Here is a 16,908-nt window from a genome sequence, read left to right on the forward strand (position 1 = left end):
GTCTGTGATGTCGGCCTGCTGTTTTGAGGCTCGGGGAGATGTTGGTGTGGGCAAATTACAAAGCCCCAGCTGAGTCTGTTAGTGGTTGGTGGCATATGAGGTTGCCAAGTGTGCTCCAGAGGACAACTGAGAGAGCACCCATCACTACCTTCAGGAGAAACTGTGGATGCTCTTAGCTGTGAACTCACAGACTCCGAGGGGGGCTCTCTGTCCTGACAGGAGCTTAATAGTTTATCATCTCCCTCCTCCTCCTCTTCTACAGACACTTTATCAAATGTGGGAACATGGGAGACATTGGCGGCACCTCCCAGGAAGTCGACCGGAGCCTCAGCATCGGAAGGATGCTCAGAATCTGTGGTATCCTCAGTGTTTGTTTTGCCGAAAGGGTGTTTTATCTTGCACTTCAGGGCGCCTTGGCTTTGTCTTTGCTTGCTTGCCTCCCCATGGGCTGATCCATTTAATCCTCCGTCTTTCACATGCTTGGACCTGCACTTGTTGTGACACTGCACAGGGTGCTCCTTGTTGCCTTGGTAAAAGGAGATGCAAAAGCAAAAAGCAATGTTCTTAAAGATATCAAACATATTGGCTTGTAATAAAAATACACAAGATATCAAATAACACTTAATGAAATAGTGTAGGGGCTGTAAAAATAAATGCAGTGAGAAAACTGGCTGGTTGTGTGCTGCTATATAACCTGCAGCACATCCCAGAAAACTTACATCTGGATGCCAGGGGGGCCTTTTCTCTGTGGGGAATCTTTGAAGTGGTTGCCAGCTCTGCAGTCATGCTCTGGGTCTCACTGGAGACAGCTTGAAGGCAGGACACAGAGCCTTTATTCGATGGGCTCCCTGGCTCAGATGAAGAAGCACTTTTCCCAGAGCTGCAGGGGGGCGACTGCAGGTGGCGAGCAAAGAGGTTTTGGAGTGTACAGTTGTGTAGCTTAAAGGGATAGTTCAGCTGTTTTTGAAGTGCTGTTGTACGGGATACTTATCCAAAGTCAGTGTTTTACAAACAGTAGATATCAGTCGACAAGCCATCAGTTTGGAGAAGCAGCCTGGAGTCTGACACAGAAGCTAAGTGATGTATTGCTGTGGTTGGGGGCAGCAACAAAATGTATTTTACCCACCCAAAAAAGTCTCTTAATTTCAGTTTAAAGAGCCGCTTCTACCAAAGCTTTTTTTTTTCTCTACAGCCAAAAACTCCAGGCACTCCTCAAAAACATCCAAATGCAAATGTTTCAGAGCGCTTTGGAAGCCAGAGGTGCATCTAGGGAGAGACTTGGGGTGGCATGGGCCACCCCGGAAATCTGAGCGGCCACTCCCTTATGATTGGCTGGTGTGAATCATTTGATGAGTAAACTGAATTTTTATTTAAATGTGCAATTCAGACTTTAACCTGAGAAGCAGTAGTTTGCCAAAGTAGTGTCTAATTTTGTGACTAAGACAGACATTAAATTTTAGTTGGAATGAAAAAAGGCTCAATGATGTTTTAAATGTCTAAGGATGTAAGAACTTCACATTGTGTGGACGTCAGCATTAAAAGTTTTGCAGATGTTTGCATCTTATGACCAATTATCAACTTAAAACCAACAAAAATATCAACATCATCTTTTCTATGTCAAATTAACATTTGCATTAGGCGTTGTCCTGACATTGAATTTTGGTCATCGGGCGTAACATCCTAAATTCAATCAAATATCAACATCTAACAACCAGGCCAGCTGGGTAGTTTGTGTTATTGTGTGACTTTGGTGAAGCCGAACGAACCCTTTTAAACGCCAAAGTCACACAATCACACAAACAAAATAACAGATCGAGGCAGCGGTAGACCAGCAGCTCCTGTGTTCAGCAAATAAATATTAAATAAATAAAATTAAATCACTTTTTCTCAGTGGAGTCTGGCTTTGAAAGGAGTGATAAAACAAATTAATTTTGCCGTTGGAAATCGCTGTCAGACATTAAGGTGAAGCAGTGAAAATACTCTCAGTATAGAGTACGCTTAACTGATTTTTTTAGGTAGGACTTTTTTTAGAATATATTTTGTTGCTGGCTCCCATTCACAGCAGTAGATTGCTTAGCTTCCATGTCAGACTCAAGCCTGCTTCATGTATAGTCTATGAATAAATACCTTATACATCCCCACTTCAACAAAACTGAACTATCCCTTTAAGAAGGGTATTGGATGCTGCTGTGTATGTTCCACAGCTGGCATGGTTTCTAATTATATACTGTAAGCTCTTGCTGTGGTGTTTAAGTTGTTACCTTTGAGGCCTTCCTCGCAGGTGTCTCCTGTTTCACCCCTGTATCTGCCATCTCTTTATCCTGATTCTCAAAGAAAGAAAAGAGGCAGTGAGACAGACAGTGGGTGGCAACGAGGAATGTTTTCTGTTGAACTGTTTCAGTACCTTATGTTTCGAATTCCGTCGCTTCATACGCAGCCATCTCCAAACCATCTTTAGCTGTAGAGGTGTCAGCGCCCTGTCGCTCGAAGTTGAGAGGTACAAATCTGAAACACAAAGTAGTTTAGAGTGTCTGGCACATTATTACAACAAAACAGGTGGCAGAAAGCTAGAGCAGAACAACATTTACAGGTTTATGAGGGACAAAATGGAGACTGTAGCGAGGTGGAGCACTTTTATCCACTGTCAGGTGTATTGACTGTGTGCCAGGATAATGTTACAAATTGAGACATGCACCGCATCCGAATTCACATCCACCTCGTACCCAAAGTGTGCAATATTCAAAATGCTTTTTCTTCAGTAAACAGTACAGGTATCTTATCTGTGGCAGTGAACTATTAATACCACATCACTACACGAGAGCCTCCTTATTGTTTGGAAGTTTGTAACTGTGTAAACCAGTGCCAACCCAAGTTCTGCAGGGGTTTTAAAAACCCCAATTAAAACCATATTACACGTAGCAAAGTGAAATCTTAAACTTCTGATATTTAAACTGAAGTTTTAATTAGATTACAGAGCTGTCTTGGTAGCTCTCCATTATGAATGTTGTCGTCTACTGCACTGCATTTTTGACATTTATGCTGCCATAGAGTCCAGTGTTTGCATACTGTAATATTCTACCATAAATAGTTTAGAGTTAGTATACTGTTAATCTCATACTAAGGTTATGGACACAAAATGTGTTATGTTTTTTAAACGTAATAAATAGCATGTTAGAAGAGAATTTCAGACACAGTCCTGCAGTTATCCACAAGCTGAGGAAACTTTTTTTTAATTATTATTTTTCAAGATCTATCCTCTCTATAATCAAATAATTCTACACATCTCATACACGAACACATTTAAACAGCGTTACATTGTGCATTTAAATAAAATCAGTCGAAAATGACATTTAAAATCGGACCCTTTTGGGTTAAAAATTCAACTGCAAGCAAGGAGAGTGATTCTAACATGTTAGCTACTGCTTTGAAAACAAAAACAGCAGACGGATATTTCCTGTACCCGTGTAAGAGGAAGGGCATATTCTACATGATGGTAAATTACTATCATTAATTAGGTTTATATTAACATTCAACAACATTTAACACATTTTACCCACTTTTTAGACGGATGAAAGATGAAGGCAGTTACAGGATGAAGTGAAGCTGACCGCTGCTGTAAACACCCCACCGTGTTTTTTTTTTCTCCAAATGACGCGTTTCCATGGAGATGCGCGTCACGTGCACATAGCCAGCTAACTGACGCTCGTCCATGGAGATGTTTACATCAAGTTTTAGATCGTGTTTTAAAAAACGCGAATCACGTTTTATAGCTTATTTTCAAGTTAGTTTTTATTTCTTTTCTTGGCAAATACTATTGTTTTAGTGTTGACATTAAGTCTTGAGGGAATTTCCTTTTAATGGCTTATTTATCAAAGGAGCAAATCAGCTCGTTAGAGATGTGCCATGTCTCTCCCAGCAACTGTTGCTATCCTTACTGTTGCTGATGTATGTTTCTGCAATGGTAGAGGAAACCTTTACTTAGCTTTAATAAAGGTACCCCTTAAATATACACACTGTGAAAAAATATGGGTACAAGTCCAAAGATCTGTAATTTTAATGCATGAAACAAAATTTGAAAATCCCCTGTGACTATATAATATATATTGAGAGAGAGAGATATATTTTAGTATCAAAGGCTCCCATCAGTGGCTGCTTACTTGGCTGTTAGTCTTTAGTATCATAGGCTATCATCAGATTATTATTATTTATTATTATTATTATTCGTATTAATATAAAGGCAGGACTTTGCTTTTGTAGTTGGTTACTTGGTTGACATGGAGCCTGCAGGGGCGTTTCTAGGATTTGAGGACATTGGGCAGTCAGCCTAGACCTGGGATGTCAAAAGGGGATATTTATTTATTTATTTTTAAAGAACAAGCTCTATTTTTATGCTTTTTGTGCTCTCTGGCACCTTATTTACACTTATTTACACTAATAATGAATTACAAAAAAAATCATCAAATTATCAGCAATTCATCTTCTATTTATATTGTATTACATTTATATAGTAATATTTTAAATTTTTTATAGCTTTTCACATGATCAATATGCAAAACAATATAATTATAGTGAAATAAAGAGTTCAATATGGAAAGAAAGAAGACTCAAGTAAAGTACAGCTATGTCAAAATTGTACTGAAGTAGTAGCGACTTGGGTAAAATTAATTAAATACAACTATTCGTTTTTTTTTACTAGTTGCCACAGTGCTATCATGATGTCTTTTACTGTCTTAAACTCACAAAAGACTAAAAATAATGTTAAATATTTTACATGTTGGGTTATTGCCTCACCAGAGACACATTTTATTACTTCTATTTCTGAATACAAACGTGTGTCTGGATCTCTGCCCCCTCACGACCATGAATAACTGATAAAAGCACCAACTCTCTGATCTCTGAGTCTGACATTAGCATAACATCTGAGAGTGGTTTAAAGATACTAACATCACACATATATCTGTGCCAGAGGAGCCGCAGCTCCAGTAGATTAGCAGGAGATCCGGGGCAAGGCTTCATTGAGTCACTCTCTGGCTCCCCACGACTCCGCTGATCCCCCCGCAATCTCATGTTAGGCCTCATTAATCTCACCTCCCCTCGCAGTCAGTTAAAGGCTGCACACTCACCTTTACTGTTCTCATTCTTTATATTTAAACAGAGCAAAAGTACAGGGAAGGCAGAGGCAGAGAAAGCTCTGGCAGGATTTGATTCAATATCAGTGGAGGCATTTCCAGAGGTGAAGGGGGGGCTCAAACACTTGGCTATCTGTGACCACCTCGTCCATCACACCCACTGACATATGCATGCACTCTGCATCAAAGCCAGTTTCCAGGGCGTCCCTCAGGTATTTCTCATAACTGTTTGCAAAGGGAACCTTTAAAGTACAAATATTTCCTTTGGTGGCTTTATTTCATCTGCCAACTGAAGGATATTTATCATTTACAAGCTGAGATGTAGATTTTGGAATGTCTTAATCCTGGCAAGTGTCAAATGAGGTAGCAAAGGATTGATTTATGTCTTTAAGACTGTTTAATCAGGGTTTATGCTAGTACGCCACATGTCTTTAGATATAATGAAGAACAGCTGTGGAGGACCAAATTTGCCATAATAAAAAAAAAAGACTAAATAAAAATAATAAAGATTAAAAAAAAGAAATTTAGAAATAAAAGTCTCAGCTATCTGATAGATATATAAGTTGTTTTTAAAGATAAATAAATATGCACAGAAATAGAAAGAAGGGTATTTATTTGTCAAATTATTAATTTCTGTATTCATTTATTTTCCTATTTAATCATTTCCCAAATGGATTTTTATCTCTTTACATTTATTTTTAATTTCTGTATTCCCATATTATTTAATTTCCCTATATATGTATTAATTTCTGTATTTCACTAACCATATGTTAATAAGGGGGGCATGTCTTCATATGTTACCTTCACAGTTCACAGATCAATTGTACTCGTCTGAATAGAAAAATAAATAATTATTAGATAATTTAGACTTTATATCTACTTTTTCTTTATTATTTCAATATTTTTTATTAAGTAATTTATTTATTTTTTATTATGGTTGAGCTGGTCCTCCCATAAAAATCTTCCTCCCACCAGCAAATTAATTATTGAAAAGCCTGGGCTTAATGAAATGATTCGTGTGCACTGGAGATAAGACAGTAGAAAGGGGGTTGTTGATGTGACAGCGGGTAAGAAGATGCAGCTGATCGGTTGTTGGTGCCTCTGTATAAATCTACCAACCCTCACACTTTAGAGGGCAAAGGTCACAAAAACTGTCTGTCCAGCAGTTTTTTATGCTCTTCCTTGACAGAGTGTAGAAGATAGTTTAGGTTACAAATCAGAGGTAAATATACTGAGCAGGAGAGGTGCAGATACAAATCACAAGTTTCATGACTTTAGATGTGACGAAATAAAAAAAGACTTGCAACTCAACTAGGACTTTAACACCAGTTGTGGGATTTCATTTGGACTTGAGCCTTTTGACTTGAAAGTACTTGATACCTTCCCACAAGCCCAAAGATTAATTTAAAAGTGAGCCATGAATCAATTAAAGTCCCCTCTTTTCCTAAATAATTGCACATTAATGTTATTCATTCCTAGCAAGTCGACTTTAACCTTAACCCCAAATTATCCTCTTTGTTTGAGTGCAATCTGACAGCATCTAATCAAGTTTCAGGAGAGAACCATGAGGAACTAATGTTATATTACTAAGCATCAGTTGGAAAAAAATATCCAAAAATAATTTTGTTCACATACAAAACTACACAGCTGTCTACAAAAAATGAATTGCAATATGCAAAATGTGGCTGAAAAACTACAGACGGAGACGCAACAACTTCCAACTTTGTTTGACATTTGTAGTTGCACAAATAACCGTAAGTGGAGTCTAATATTAACATTGTTTGTGAGCAAATTCTTTGTTTAAAGCTAGCTAGCTTTTTAACAACCTTGTTTTCAAGGAGCTGTATGAAGGATTTAAGGCCCACACCAAGCTGACAGTCGGCCGTTGGTCAGGTTTGGACATTGGTAAACATTTGTTGCCCAAGTCATTGCTTTGTGTCTAGCATTGTTGGCCCTTGCTGGCCCTTGCTGGCCCTTGCTGGCCCTTGCTGGCCCTTGTTTGCCCTTATTGGCCCCTGTTGGCCCTTGTCAGTCCTTGCTGGCCTTTGTTGACCCTTGTCTGCCCTTGTCAGCCCGTATGTTGATTTCTAAGGTAATGAAAACAAAACATTTCTGAGTTTCAGGTGATTATAAACTATTGAAAATATAATTAAGAATATTATATTCCAGTTTTGCCAAAAGATGCCCTTAAATCCACACTCAACCTTTAACAAATGAATGCAGTTTTTAAAAAGCATTCATGTTTTTTGTAAATATATTGTTACTCTTTTGGCGAAAATGGCATTACACTGGGGAAAGAGCACATTATGACTTGTTTAGGACCAAAAACTCCAAGTTTAGGACTTGGGACTTAAGTGCAAAGACTTACTCGTGACTTGCAAAACAAAGACTTTGTCCAACCTCTACTCAGCACTAACTGGGAAAAAGTGACTTTACTTGTGCAAAAAACCTCATGAAGTAAATCCCAAGTCGCTTAAGTTCATATGTGAATACTGCTGCAGGTTAATCAAGATAAGGGAATAAGTAGATTACAGCTAATGCCAGATTTTCAATCACTTTGTAATCAGCACTAATGTGGTTGTAAGTAAAGGTATATTTAAACTATGACCACCAGTCATTATAATAACAAGAACTACAATATAATCAATGAAATTGTTCACAAAATTATCATTTTATTATTGCATATTAGTTTAATTGTGATACATTTAATTGCTGCCTTATCAGTTGCTCAGCTGAGGGCCACAGTGAAGTGCTGTGCTACATTTCTGATTGTAATTCTGTCTGATAGGTAATTTTATTGACTGATTGAGGAAGAGGTCAGGATAATGTCTGACTCCGGCCAACCCCTTCTTCATCTATCATTCCAAAATGTCAGGTGGCATGATCTGCAGGGGAGATGAATTGGAATTTGATTGGCATCGACCTTGTTTCTCTTGAATAATTATGAATGATTTAGGTATTAGTGCCTTATTTCATCATAAATTATTCATAGGCCCTGCCTCTCCACCCCCACTGTTTGTTCCTGTGCTCCAGTGGGATTTCATCTGCGTCAAGCTGGTCAGAGAAAAAACGATTCATACCGGAAATAAGGCAGTGTTAACTGTAAAAATAAATATAATAATATAAGTCAGAATAGATTTATTTTGATTGTGTCTAATTGTGTTTTAAGCATATTTTTTTTTATTTTGTGTAGCCTATTCATTTGTACACACATATATAGTTACTTTACAGTGGTGCATATACTGTAGGTTACATGTAATGCATTGATGGATAAATGGATGGGGCCACTGGGTATAGGCACAGGGGCTCAAAGTGTCAGGAGCCCCCCAGGCCTTCACCCGCAAAATGTCACTCCAATTAACCGTGACAACCAGAAGCAGTCTCAAAATGACCACAAAGGGAAATTAAATTACTACATAGAGACAAAATGACCCCAAAGAGACACAGAATGACTTCAAGGAGATGTAAAACAGCAGCAAAGAGACATAGAAGAATTTTCAAAAAGGCATGAAATGACAACAAGAACAGTCACACCACATATGAGGGCTGTGTGTGGTGGGATTTTTTTTTAATAGTAGACATTTTATTGATAATAATTTTGTCATTGTAACACCAATGACATAAAAAAATGCACAGAAAAAAAACTTACTTTTATTTTGGTGAGAACTTTAAATGGATAATACAGCTGGTAGTATTTTATTTTGAAATCTGGCACAGGAAGTGTGATATGTCAGAGGTTTCGGTGACTTTACACAGTGATAGGCAGGTCAGCGCTCCATGTTGCGGCGCTGCGTGGCAGTGGGCACCGACTGGCTCTGACTGCACCACACACACATGACTTTAGTTGTGAATGGCCCCGACACTCGGCACGTTTGGCGCGCGGGAGGAAGTCGCCGTCAGTCCGGGCAGAGCTACCTGCTGCAGACCGTGCTCGCGCCGCGTACACCCATGGGTGTCGCTACTGTGACTCCTGTCTCTTGCGTTTGGACTGATTGTGGCAGCCGCTTTGATCGGTGCAGTTGTTTTCAAGCTATTTCGGAGCGACTGGGAACGTGCGGACTGCTGGAGTGATTTGGATTGAGGAGCCGCACGGAGCGCTGCAGCAGACACGGTACAACACCGGAGCCGCAGCAGCAGCAGCAGCAGCAGCAGAGAAGGCACGGGTGTGATGCCAAAAACTGACCAGAAAAACAAAGGTTCAAGTCTAGGAAAGGTAATCTGCCCTTCTTTTGTACAGCAACTTCTGCTCTGCCTCAGCTGCACCTATTTGCAGTTTAAAGTTTATTTGTTTTTACATTTCATGTGCGTGTTATAAGTGTCAGGCTCCTGCAGCAGCCAATCTATAACCTATAATGTCTTGCCGCTGCTCATAGGCAAAGCCCAGCCAGCCAGCTAAGCCAATAAACACCCCCAGTAGTGTTTAATGAGATAGACTTAGCTGCTCCTTTGTACACAATAACAAGCATTTCTTTTGTCAGCAACATGTGCACGACTTTCATTTTAGAGCTGTGCAATACAATGTTTGTTTTCTCTGACATTATATGGATAATTTGTGATAGTCATTCATACATCTCCTTTAAGGAGGAAGGTTGCCACAGAATTTGCGGATAAAACAGAGGCCTTGGTGTAACTGTAAATGGATGTTAAGATTATTTTGTAGGCTATTCATTTGTGCACACAGTTACCTAGCAGTGGTGGATATACTGTAGCCTGTAGGTTACACATAAGGGGTACTTATCCTCTGTGCAGGGATGGATTAATGGATGGACCTATGGGCACAGGCTCAGGGGCTCAAGGAGTCAGCCCCCCCACGGCATTCACCTGCAGAATGTCACTCAAATTAACCTTAACCAAGCAGGAGAAAACTCACAATGACTACAATATGACTCACAATGACTACAAAAAGGGAAAAACAATCATAAAGAGACACAAAATTACTACAAAGAAACTTAAATCAGCTAAAAAGAATTCAAGAACTTAAACAACTACAAAAATAAGCAAAACAACCAGACATTAAAAAACTACAAATTGATGCAAAACAACTCAAAAGAGATGCAAAACAGCTACAAAGAGATACAAAGCAACTACAGAGACGTAAAATGACTACAAAAAAGAAGTACAGCAACTACAGACAATAAAGTACAATTTGATAATAAATGACTACAAGGAGATAAAAACAGCTGCAAAGAGACACTAAGTAACTACAAAGAGACACACAAAGCAACCACAAAGAGACAAAATGGCTATAAAGTGATGGAAAGCAATTACAAAGATATACAAAATGACCACAAAGAGGCACGAAATGATCACAAAAAGACACAAATTGACTGTGAAAAACAATACCACAAAGAGATGTGCAACGACTACAAAGAGACACAAAATGACTACAAAGACACATAAAGCAACTACAGAAACACAGAATGACTACAAATGGACATAAAAGAACCACAAAGAGACACAAAATTACTACAAAGACATGCAAACCAATTGCAGAGGCACTCATAATGACCACAAAGAGACACAAAATTACTACAAAGAGATGTAAAGCAACTACAGAAACACAGACTGACCACAAAGAGACACAAAATGACTACAGAATGACACAAAGAAATATTACCACAGAGAGATGCATAATGACTACAAACTACAGACATAAGACAACTACAGAAACACAGAATGACCACAAAGAGATAAAAGAAAAGAAACAAAACCAGAAAATAGATGCGCAACGACTACAAAGAGACGCAAAGCAACAATAAAAAGATGCTAAACAAGTAGTGCTCCAATGAAGAAGAGGTGGTGGGGCCCTCTGCATGTCTGTACCCAGGGGCCCTTTCTGTCATAATCCGCCCGTGCTTGTATGTGTAACCTATATTCAACGCACACAGTCTGAAGGTATAAGGGGGGTGCCCACCCAGACAACAAGCTGTCCATGAAGTGCGGAGGTTTATACTGAAGAAGCTGAGCTGTTGTTACTTGTTGAATGGCTTCAGGCCAGCACCTACCTCACTCTGCACAGCCTATTATCTGACATCTGGTCCTTCTCGACGGGTCTTATGTGGTAATAGTATGTTTCGACAAAGCCTGTTAATCTGTGTAATGCCTGTTGTTTGGAAGGGGAAAACGCTTATTTCCCTATGATCACCATTCAGCACTTTATGTGGCGGGAAGTCTGCCTTGGATGGGGGATGTGATAGGATGTGAAAACCTTGGAAGTTGTTTTATGTTTCCCAGTTATATGGTTTGGATTAAACATGGTGCAGATTTGTAAAATGGCAAAACTGTCACATCCAAAAAATGTCATTTTAAGGGCTTAGTTTACTCTTTACTCTTAAATCGCAAGCTATGGCATCCAGAGAAGTGCTGTGATAAAGCATTTATCAGAAAAATAGGTCTGCAGACTGCTAAGATTTGGGATCTAGCACTCATGGTTTTTGTATGAGCCTTGAGATGACTGCTATCTCGCTGTACTTTTTTTATTCAAGTTCTTGGTTGTCAGCTCGGCTCGGCACAGATAAAAGACAGTCATCCTCAAAGCGTTCTCTCATCACATCAATGACATGCGCTAGTTTTGCTTCTCCCTAACTCCTGACACACATCTGTGAGTTCACAGCGAGGAGGTTTTCCATTATGAGATCATGATGTTTTTCTTTTTTAGTCGACCAGCCTTAAATTCTTTTGTCTTTCAGTGCTTATCTGGTCGGGGGGGGGGTTAGTGACAAGGCCTTGTTTTCCACAGTCCGTGCCAACACAGGCCCTCCCGTCACGCTCACTGACAGGCCAAAGGTCAAAACTAAAAAGATTCTGCTTCAGAGAATGGCTGGAGGATTTCTCCGTAACTGAAAGTTGACAGACGACAGCCTTCATTTTCACACTGTACTTAAGAAAAGCACAGTATGAATAAAACATGCCTCAAATCTTTGGATCAAAACTGAAACTAAAAGTAGGCACTCTAAACGCACTGTGCCTGTGTTGCACTAGATAAAATGTAATTTATTGTTGAGTGCGAAATCGTTATCATCAATTATGCAAGCCTAATTAAGTGGAATTGTCAGAAATTCAATTAATGGAACATGAAATCTCAGTTTGCATCCCTTAATGAAAATGTCCACCCTAAAACACTAAATCACCTCTTGAGATATTCTGCTTTTAGTCCATATTGTTGAGTATATTTTTTAAGTTTTGTCTGTTTCCCCTTTGCAACTGACGGTCAATGTTGTTTTTTTAATCATTTCTATGATCATTCTCTAACCTTAACTATGAATTTATTATTATAACCATAAAACCAAAGGCCCCATAACGTTGACAAAGCAGTTATTTAACTCAAACTAAGATGTTCTCTTAAGTTTCAAAAACTGCAGTTCTTCTAATGGCCACTTAAGAAGCAAGTCAATCCCCTTAGACCCCCATGTTATAATGCCGAACATTACGGCAGAAATATACATGTTTACAGCCCGGTACAAAACGGTTTCTATCTCGATCACTAATTTCAACATTCACAACAACTTTATTGGGGGGTAAACCCATTTACATGTTATTAAATCTTTTAATAACATGTAGGGAGGTTAAGTTAATTGATACTGATAGATACTGATTCACAGCAGCACCCTTTGGTGGCGCTTTAAGACACACCAGGCAGTGGCATGTTTTTTTTTAGTTCGTTTTTTTTTTTTTGCATTTTTGCCAAGGGCAGCTAGATTGATAGGGCAGCTAGATTGAAAGGGAAAGTTAGAGAGAGGAGATGACTTGCAGCAAAGAGCCACAGGTGGGAATCAAACCCTTGGTGCTGCAATGGACTGAGCCTATATGGGAGGCACTCTCTACAAAGTGAGCTAGAGGTCGCCCCGCAGTGGCATGTTTTGATGCTTTGAGAAACCACAGTAGTATAAAGAGCAATAACATCCATATAAGGTGGATGGGAAAGGAGGTGGATTGGTCAAACGCCAGCTTTTTACCTGGGTAACGCTGTTTGTGTCTCATGTGAAACCCAAAATCATTCAAGTCATTTTATTTACAGAATAAATTGCTAGTATGTGCAGCATGCTACGCTAAGGACATTCATCACAGACATTACATTAAGTTAGTAACAAACCAAAGCCAAACTTTGATGTTTTCTTTCTAAACCTAAGCACCTATTTTTGTTGCATTACCTATGTTCCAACTTTATTATAAAAAGCAACAGTACATATTTAATAAATGGGAACTGTACATTTCCTTTGAAAATGGATGTTTATTTAAAAAAGAAACCGGGCGTGTAATGAGTATAAATTTACATGTCGTCCCTGAACGTCCAAAACCGACCCTGGGGGTGTATTAAGTGCGCCATAGTTTGATTTCTCTGATCAAGCATCAGTATTTGAGTTGGGAGCGAGAACGTGAGAACGACAGATGATCAGATCAGAAAAAGCCTCTACAGGTTTAAGAAAATGACATAGCTTGTCATTTGAAGGACTGAGATCCATTGTAGAAGAAATACCACTGGCAATAGTTCAAGTATAACATAATGTGATATAAAAGGTGAAACTCACTTTTTCTTCACCAGAAAATCTCATTTTCACCTAATCCCACTGCTAAAATGTTCAAGCACATTCTCACTCTGTGGGTCACTAAAAGTCATTTTTGGAAATGTACATTTGAATCAGGAGCAGACAAGGCAGACTCAGACAAAGTGGAAACATCAGCGGGCAAATTACATCGCTTTGTTGTAAAATAATAAAATAACAGATTGATGTTGCATAATATTGTTAAAGTTTAAACTCTTAAATTTTCCTCTGAAGTGTTACCAGCAGGTTTTTATAGACAGCTTTATATAACTTATTCTAGTAACAAACATACATGGACACTGTGTTCTTTTGAGTGGTTGGAGTAAATTAAGAGAAACTGCTTCAAATGGATGGCTGATGGGTGAATGGGTGTTGCTTTCTAAATCTTATCAGCTCTGGAAATGTGAGATTGTTTCCCGTACAGGGGAATAAAGGTGTCGTCCTGGGGGATGTTTTCATTTCCCAGAGGGAGCGCTGCTCTCTTTATGCTGCTTTAATCAGAAAATGCAGTCACAGAAACCAGGAAAACCTACTGGAAAAAATGCTTGGCTATGTGTATGAACAGCGTGATCATCATTTTAGAAGAAATGTCATGTGCAGGGAATTAAAATTGATATTTTGGTCGTAATTTATTGTCTTTTCTTGGCTTGTAACTCAATTCCAAGCCCCAAGAGTGGGCAAGGCAGTCAGGTTAGAAATGGGAGGCAACATTAGCGTCACACACCAGCAGCAGCAGCTTTAACACATTGAGAAATCTATGGATAGAGATATTCGTGATAGTCTGTAAAACACTCCGAAATTGCCTCATTTGGAAGAAACAACTGTGCACTGAACTCCTTTAATGAGGGACGGATTCTCCCCAGGCATGTCCCTCATTTCGGTGTGGCCCTTTGATTATGTAATAATGATGCGAAAAAGGCGTCTCATTCTTTCTTGTTAGTGAATGGTAGCGGAGGTAAAGCCGGGTGCTGTTTCATCTCGGTTTCTCGGCTCCGCTGTCGGAGGAATAATGCTGTGGTTTAGCCGCTGCTTCCCCTTTTGTCTCCTGTACTGCTGGGAGTCAGTGACATTCATTGAGTTCTGATGGGTACATTTTGACTGTTTCTCACTTACTTGTAGCAAACCGCCTTTGACTAGATGAAGATTTTGATGTTTGCGTTGGGAATCAGCCCTCTCTCGCTGCCTCAGACAATCGAGGTTGTTCTGGGGTTGTCGTAAATACCACTTCATATGGCTTTCTGCGGCTTTGAAAAGCGCTTTCAGCAAAACCACAACAACAATGTGGCAGTATCTTGAATATTTGTACGGGAAAGGTCTGTAGATAGATTTGAGGAAAGGTGCTGGTGAGGCTGTTTTGTGTTCTTGTACATGTTGTTGCCTGTTTCTCTTCAAAGGAGTTTGTGTATACACTTTAAAAAAAGACTGCAGCAGCTCAACCAAAAATACAGCGCAGGATCAAAGTGCTTCAGTGTTTTCGTTTGCTACATACAGGCTATTATGATATGTAGGCCTAGTTACGGTTTCATAACAATAAACGGGAGCACTGCATCAATTTATTATAACTTGAGGTTTGGGATTCTTTTGCTTAATATTTTAGTCTGCCTGCTTTTTACAGCATTGTGTTTTGTATATCTGGCAGTGGCATGTGTTCAGTTGCTTCCACATCATTATAGTAGTAATGATTACCACACGGCTTTATGTCCCTAAAGAGAAGGTGTGTAATAAGATGTGTTGTTTAAAAAAAGGCTGTCAATAATATACAAGTCTCATATTCAGCCTCTGCTGTTTTCTTTACTACTTCTTATTTAATCGACACTTTTTCATTGAAGGAAAATGATGCTTCACCCAAAAAAAGATCCTTTGCATATCAGTTACTTATGCCGTGTTGTCTGGGCCTGGATACCAGCAGTGGTGTAGTGGAGGGTTTATGCAGGTATACAGGGTATAGCCACCTCTTTTTCTGGCTGTTTACAGCATATCCTCCTATAAGCCAAAGAACAGTTGTTCAGTAGAATATACCCACTTACTCCTCCGGTACCTTAAATTCAGTATAGGCACTCAACGGTACTTTTTTCAGTACTTTAGTTTTTCTGTGATAACAAAAACTTAATTTTTGAACAAGCTGCAGGGGTGACGTAGTAGACTAAAAAGCATTTCTGTTTTCTAATCACACATGGAGCTAATCTTCTGTCTGTCTCTCTGCGTGTATGTGCGTCTGCTTGTCTAGCAGTGATATAAGGCTATTACTAAAATAATATAAAAAAGAAAAATAGATCAGATGCTTAAACTGTTGCAGTAGATTGGCGCTGCAGCGACAGTTCTGGCTTGCTGGGAAGCCAAAGGAGTTTCTACAGAGCTCTGGCTTTGGGCTGCATCTGCTTCCTGTCTGAAGGTGTATGCCGACTACAACAACAAGAAATTCACTCCCATGCATTGTGTATTGAAAGTGACACTGTTCAAAGCATGTTGGTATATCTGTGATGCAGGCAAAGCTGGAAGTGTGTCGAGAAAGTGTGGCAAATTTAAACAGTGCCCACATCAAGACAGCCAATCAACCTGCAGCCACAAGCGACTGGCGGGGCAGGCCGGACATGAGTTTATGCAAATTGGTCATGCATAGTCAGGCTGCACCTTGAAGTTTAACTCAGCAGCTCCACGGAGCTTCGTGGCTGGCCTCCAGAATTTGAGGTACATCACGGCACTTCTACATTTAAACCTGGTATTTTCACCCAGACACACTCTCAGGTATCAGCATTTGGCATTGATGGATTTATGTGAATTTGTACTCAGTAGTACCAACATACTCAAATTCAATTTAAAAGTACTATGACTTCAATACCTAACCTGAGTGATGTCTTGTGGTGTTGCCGTGAAAAAAAAACATTGTTTTTCGTGCATGCATCCACAGTGAATGAAGAATCCAAAAAGACAAAAAAGTAATTGTAAAAAGGAGTAAAACAGCAAAACTACAGTACGTCAAACATCTGTTCACAAACTCTCAGACAAGTTGTGCAGTACATGAGTATATGTGCAGTATAATGTGAATCTCATTTATCTAGTTGCATGCTCACTACTTTCTAAGCACAGGCATTTTCACTAAAAACATACATCATTATCAAGAATTTTTCAGCTTTTGGATTCTTCATTCACCTTGGAGGTGTGTGAAAAGAGCAAAGTTTTTTTAAACATATTAAACATAACACATGCGTCATTTAAACCTTACTATTCACAGTGAT

The sequence above is a fragment of the Plectropomus leopardus genome, chromosome 19, assembly GCF_008729295.1.
Source record: "Plectropomus leopardus isolate mb chromosome 19, YSFRI_Pleo_2.0, whole genome shotgun sequence".
NCBI classification, from domain to species: Eukaryota; Metazoa; Chordata; class Actinopteri; order Perciformes; family Serranidae; genus Plectropomus; species Plectropomus leopardus.